This window comes from Primulina huaijiensis, chromosome 13 (assembly GCF_012295235.1).
Source record: "Primulina huaijiensis isolate GDHJ02 chromosome 13, ASM1229523v2, whole genome shotgun sequence".
NCBI lineage: Eukaryota > Viridiplantae > Streptophyta > Magnoliopsida > Lamiales > Gesneriaceae > Primulina > Primulina huaijiensis.
Window position 1 is genome coordinate 3,937,715 of NC_133318.1, and position 6,729 is coordinate 3,944,443.

Sequence of the window (6,729 nt, forward strand, 5' to 3'; positions counted from 1 at the left end):
CTCTCTATAGTCGATACTCCCGTCTTTCTTTTTCACAAATAGTACAGGGGCTCCCCACGGAGATGCACTGGGTCGTATATGATTTTTATCCAACAACTCTTGGAGTTGGTCCTTTAGCTCTTTTAGCTCTGTTGGGCCCTTTGAGATCGCTGTAGCCACAGGGATCAGGTTGATCTCAAACTCTACTTCACGATCAAGAATTGTTCCAGACATCTTCAGGGAAGACGTCCAGAAACTCTCAAATACCGGAATATCCTCTATCTTTATAATAATTTTGTCATTTACCTCGCTGATCATTGTTAGTTGGACAAACTCCTTAGCTTTCTAGGTCTGAGAAGCAGAAAATAAGGATTTATGTTCCTTATCTTTGCCAAGAAATACGATTTGTTCTTGGATTGGAGTTTGGCATTCTTACCCCGACAATCTACCATTACATGATTCTTGTCCAACCAATCAATTCCTAGAGTACACTGAATACAATCGGCACTGAATATATGTGTATCCATACTTATTTTATTCTATCTTAAAATTATCACGATTACTATCTCAAAAATTAAAACCAATATAGAATCTTAGAACATAACTCCTTATTAGTAGCCTATTGACTCAAGTCCCAATAATTATAACATAGTTAAAATTTCTTTCAACCTTGTACGGAAGAAACTAATTACTCACATAATTCTTCTTTTACTAAATCTTTCCTTAATCAAGACTATGAGCCTAGCATGCTTTAACACAAACAAGTTTCGTTGGATGCCTTTTTCCTCAAATCTCCCTTTTTTTGTACTATAAAAAGAGTAAGAACTTATTATGTATGCTACACTTCCTCGATGCCCATCAACATCTTACTTTATTTTCATAAGGAAATGACTTAAAATAATATAAATTTCTGAATATATATTATTTCTTTTCTTCATAAGATATTACAAAATCCTACATATTTAAATTTAGTACTTAGCATCCCAAATTTAATGTACATACCGTTAATTATTGACACAAAAATTAACTTCTACATCTAAATATCGAAGCTTATATCATATTTTCATAAATAATTTATTATCTCAGATTCAAACATTTCATCTTAAGTCAGAATCTTATCTTCGATAGATAAATTCCCGAAAATGTAAGTCAACTTATATCAGATAGATGTATTTCCGAAAATGTAAGTCAACTTATAACGAGCTTGATTCATTAATAGCTCGTTTATCATGTATAACAAGCCTGGCTTGAGCTCGACTCGTTTTCGAGCTCGTAAAGAATAGAATTGAGCTTGTTAAAAATTAAATATATCTATGAACTAATTTTAAATAAGACATAAAAATATAAATTCGTTCATAAATAACAAAGACGACAAAAATAACAACTAAAAAAAAACTCATTATATTATTGAATAACCCAAAATAATACATCTAACATCCAGATAACAAATATTCGTCATACACTGATATCACCATATAAATAACATCGCAATAATTTCATTCTTTTAATACTTCATTCGTTGTGTTCCAAACAAATTTATTTTTAATCAATATAAATTCATTATATTAAATTATATTTTACGATAATAATTTGTAAAGTTACTCAACGTGTATATGACTTGGTGATATAAATTTTTTTGGGAAAAAAGAATAAGTTGGTGTATTTCTGTTAATTTATTATGTTTTAAAGAACATTTTAGTATAATGATATGCAAGTAAGATAAAAAATATAATTGTGACTATGTGGTGTAAATTCATCTTTTTTCAACTATGTTTTGTGTTCAATTCCTTCCATTAATGATATTAGTACTAATATTTTTATTTTTCAACTCAACAAATGAGCCAATTAAGTTCGAGCATACGAGCCACCTAAACGAGTTGAGCTCGAGCTTATGAGCCACCTAAAACGAGCCTATTATCGAACATGTTTGCGAGCTCACGAGCGAAATATCCTTAAGCTTGAGCTTGGTTTGATTAAATTTTCGAGCTCGAAATCGAGCTTGAACTTGACTTGATACGATTAACAAACGAACTCAAAAAAGCTTTTTATTGAGCCGAGTTTCAAATAGCTCGCAAACGATTTGGTTCATTTACAATCCTAATCGTGACAAATGATATTGATTATTGGCTTTAAAGGTATTTTTGTTTATTTCATTAATATTAACTATCTTTCTCTTCGGCTACTCCGATTATTATCATCATTAGACTAATTATGTGATTTATAATTAAATATGTAATAGTTGTGTATTAATTATCCGTTACAAAACTGATGATAATTGAATATGTTTTGATTTGTTTATGAATATTTTCCATATAATGAAATCTTTGTAATAATCTATTTAGTATTGGAGATATTTATATATGATATATTAAAGCACATCGTGTAATCGAGAAGATGAAAAATGAAGTTATCTGTTAAATTTCGTTGTTGTTATTTTTTAAAATAATAATGCTATTAAATTGATTTTTAAAGTGACTGGTTAAACTATTTCAGGAAATAATCATGTAACAATTGTTTGGAATATATTTTTCTTAAATTTATTTGTAAAACTTATATGACGTAGTGATTAAAATATTAATACAATAATTAAATGCAATAAAGTAAAATTTACCGTAATATATGATATAATATATTGGTTAGAAAATAATACTTAAGACAATATTAGAGTTAGAAAAAAATCAGTACATAATTAATAGATTGAAGGATAATTCGGACAATACACAAATCAACTCATAATTTTAAAGAAGTATCTCATTATGATATCTATGTAAAATAGTGAGGTGATAACAAGTTGACCATGAACTGAAATTAGAATAAAAAAATGAAAATCATATTTCATTCAAATATCATTCAAAGTTAATACTTGGCAAAAAATTTATTATTATATTCTATTCTTATTTAATGTACCTGAATTAAATATTGTTTGACGGATTCTTGAGTGTCATGCACATCACTAATCACCGGTCATTTACTCAATTCGAATACACATACAAATATACATATAAATATCATGAAAAATTGTTACAAAATTTTGACTGCACGATGTGCATATCCTTTCGTTTTTACTTTTTCCTATTTATATTCGACTATTATAACTAGTATTATCAGCTAACTCACACTCTTAACTTCTTCGGGTTGTTCCGTAATTAGGGGTACATGGTATACCGTACCGTACCATACCGAATATCCTATACCGTACCGAAAATTACGGTATAAAAAAATTCATACCGATACCGTACCGAAAATAAATCGGTATGTCGAAAATTTCGGTACATATAATTAAAATACTGATTATACCGAAATTGTACGGTATACCGAAATTTCGATACGGTATCGGTATATACCGTTTTTATACCGAAAAAAACCTTACATTTTAAAATTTTTAAAAATTTATTGTTTTCAAATATTATATATTTTAAAATTTTTGTATATTTTTTCGTTATTCCGGTATATACCAAAATTTTCAAATTGCATATCGTTACCGTACCGAAAAATTCGGTATTGTTACCGTACCGTACAGTTCGTTATTTTTTTCCACCCCTATCCGTAATCGTATCAGGTACGAACTCTTCCTATTACATTTACACCCACCCCAAAAGAATCCCAATCATCCATATATCAATAAAGATATAATTTTGTATAAAGTATTTTAAGAAATTTATTTGGTATATATTATTATTTCAAAAATATATAGTTAGCAACCATACCTTTAATTAAATAACTTATTGGCAATGTGTGAAGAAGATAGTCAAAACTTGTTGAATTTTTATTTTTGTTTTAAGTATAAAAATCGGTAGAATGCGTCTAAGTTTAGAAAATAAAAAGAATAACTTGTCGGGTTGGTTTTTAGATGTGCTAATCTTTATTGGGTTTGAGTAATATTTGCCTATTAGTTCTGATTTGTTTTTGCTCAATCAGTACACTAATTAATTAGAAAATCTTCACAATTTTTCAACGTATGTATTCAATATTTCTTGGATTATGGATTCGCTCTAACAAAATAGATTTGAGATATATATGTCAATATTTGATAGAAATATTTATGATAAGACTAATTATTATTATTATTATTAAGTCCACATTTCCTCTCACGCACAATACATGAATTTTGAGAATTTTAACCGTAAAATCAGAAAATTTATTTATGAATCATAAAATATTAATTGCTCGCAAGAAGTACCTTTCCATATTAACATAGATATTATTTTGGCAAAAATTTTAAATTAATGTTCTTATATTAATTCGTTTTTAGTAGATTAAAATTTAAAGCATATGTTTGATTTACACCGTATATATGTTTGATTTACACCGTATATAGTTGTATTCAATGGATATCTATCATCTTGTAATCTATAATCGATCGATTCGGTTCGAAAAATATTTCCCGCTAAAATTGTTTCTCATTTCTTGATAAGAACCTATTTTCCCCCTCACGGTTTCGTAGTAATGCATAAGCAATAAGCTGTACGTACAGATTTCATATTAATGATCCAATTAATCAAATTTCCTTGAATAGATTTCAGATATTTATGCAGTGTAACTATAAATTCAACCTAATGTCTCCACTATTCTGCACAAATTGCAAGAGTAAAACCTATTTCTTTCATACTTGGAAACCCAAATTTTCTGAAGTTCGAAAATGGTTGATTCCCACATTTCACGCATTTCGGGGTCTATCCCACAATCTGCATACGAGAAAGTGGATCCAATATCATTAGAAATCGAAGCGATTCTGAGGTTCCACGGAAATAATGAACCCAAAAGTTTGCAAGAACTAGGGTTCGAATTGCTGGTGGCGCCTTCCTTCTGCCACATTCTGCATGAATTCACCCGAAACCCGCGACGGGTTTATGCAGAAATGACCCAATCATCAACAGAGGTAATGGAGCAAGAAGATGGAATCTGTAACCATTTAGAATATCTTAAAAAACAAATTCAGATGTATAGTTCATGCATTTTCTTGACTTGCTTTGAATAGGATTTTACTGATTATGCAGAATGCTAGGAGGAATAGAAGTTCAGAAGACGATGATTCTTGGATGCCGGAAGGGTGGAAGAAAATCGAAAAGCAGAGGCCGATGGATAAAGGCAGATTCGCGGGCTACGTTGACAAGGTATATATACATAACATTATATGATAAAGGATGTATTTCGATGAAAAATAATATTTTTTATGTGATTTTCGATTATTTTAATGCAGAAGTATTACGCGCCGGGTGTTCGGAGAGCATTCAGATCGAAGACTGAAGCTCTTAGATATCTGAGGGAACTGAGGAATGGTGCGAGCACCGGGTATATTTTCTTCATTTTACAATGAATTAATAATTAATAGTTATTTTTTTTTGTAATTTATATCTATTTTGTGTGGAGATTTATCATACTCTAGTCTACATATTATTTTGCAATATTTAATGCNGGGGAGGGGGGGGGTTGTTGTAGAATAATCACACATGGTGTTATTGTAGTCACAACATAAATCATATCATATCTTAAATCTAAAAAAAATTAATGTCACAAAAATCAACCGATAGTTATTCTAAATAATTTTTAAAATAATTTATACAAAGACATCTCTAAAGTTCTTGAGTATAATACGATCTGTAAAATTGTGTGTGTGTGTGTGTGAACAAAATGACTAATATTTATATATAGATTATAAAATTGTCGACGTCGATGGTAAATAGTGGCTAGTTTAAGTGGTCTTTTTGCTTGCCTTGTTCTAATTAGGGCAAGTCACCTAGCCAGGCGAGATAGGTGATGATTTTGCTCAAATAATATTAATGAAAATTATATTAAAAAAAAGCATAAACAAATTTTTAAAATTTTTAAATATGTAAAGAGGTTTAAACTGAATTTTCCACCCATTAGTATAATTAGAGCCCAACAAAAGATAAGTTCTTTACTTATTTCTCCAACGGTTTGGCGCCCAGATCATTGGACACTACAAAGCCCAAATGATAATACCATATATTTTGGAATAAAAAAATATATATCATACTTCAATAATTGTGATGTTCTGTCATCGAGCCACCAAATTTAAATTATCAATTACAAATATAACGATTGTAATGGTGATTAAAGTCAAATCTACAAGGAACGATTGATTTCTTTCATTTCGAGAAAATACAAATGAAAAAAGAGAGACTTCTTTGGTGAAACTAAATAAAATATTAAAATTGAAACAAGCGAGAAGAAATATTAAATCTAAACGAGAATTAAACAACTAAAATGAGTATAATGAAAGGAAAAATTCAAGATTACCAAATTTTGATTCAAGGGGGTTCAACTACTCAATTATATCACTGGTCATGGGCTAACAAATTATTCATTCATGCAGTTCCAAGTAATTAAACTTAGAATTATATGGATATCAGCTAAAATTTCCGTGTTCTCCTAATTTAATTGACCAAACTCAGCTTCCAGTCAAAAGTTATCAGTAATTAACCAGACACGATAGCGTTCTATATTAATTAAAGATAGCTATTAGCTTTGTGAAAACGGTTAATTCTAAAAACGTAAAAATCGAGATCACTGATCAATCGTTCATAACAATTGTATATCACTGAATTCATATAGAGCAATAGAAAATCATACATCAAATTAAATTGTCAGATTATGTGAGATATAACTTTCATATAAATAAATAATAAATCAGCAATTACTTGAAACAAACAAAAATATTAAATAAAGCATAAAAACCTCACAATAATAAAATTAAAATAGTTGAAATATCACTTGAATTAGAAGTAA